The sequence below is a fragment of the Panthera uncia genome, chromosome E1 (assembly GCF_023721935.1).
Source record: "Panthera uncia isolate 11264 chromosome E1, Puncia_PCG_1.0, whole genome shotgun sequence".
Taxonomy (NCBI): domain Eukaryota; kingdom Metazoa; phylum Chordata; class Mammalia; order Carnivora; family Felidae; genus Panthera; species Panthera uncia.
In genome coordinates this window covers 6,278,569-6,279,026 of record NC_064814.1, presented here as the reverse complement: position 1 = coordinate 6,279,026, position 458 = coordinate 6,278,569, and the positions used below count along the sequence as shown (strand labels likewise).

Sequence of the window (458 nt, the reverse complement as noted above, 5' to 3'; positions counted from 1 at the left end):
GTGGGAGAGAGCCAAAGCATAAGAGACTGTTAAAAACTGAGAACAAATTGAGGGTTGATGGGGGGTGGGAGGGAGGGCAGGGTGGGTGATGGGTATTGAGGAGGGCACCTTTTGGGATGAGCACTGGGTGTTGTATGGAAACCAATTTGACAGTAAATTTCATATATTAAAAAATAAAAAATAAAAATAAATAAAAAAATAAATAAATAAATAAAAATAAATAAAAAAAAAAGAAATTGTGGTTTATATACACAATGGAATACTACGTGGCAAGGAGAAAGAATGAAATATGGCCTTTTGTAGCAACGTGGATGGAACTGGAGAGTGTGATGCTAAGTGAAATAAGCCATACAGAGAAAGACAGATACCATATGGTTTCACTCTTATGTGGATCCTGAGAAACTTAACAGAAATCCATGGGGGAGGGGAAGGAAAAAAAAAAAAAAAAGAGGTTAGAG

At 36.2% G+C, this 458-nt stretch overlaps 1 protein-coding gene across 20 annotated transcripts in view; it reads right to left on the bottom strand.

Moving 5' to 3' along the window:
• The window catches only part of CD300LF (CD300 molecule like family member f), a 104,170-nt gene that overhangs the window by 96,649 nt on the left and 7,063 nt on the right, over nucleotides 1–458 (bottom strand). The gene's annotated exons all lie outside the window — the stretch shown is intronic.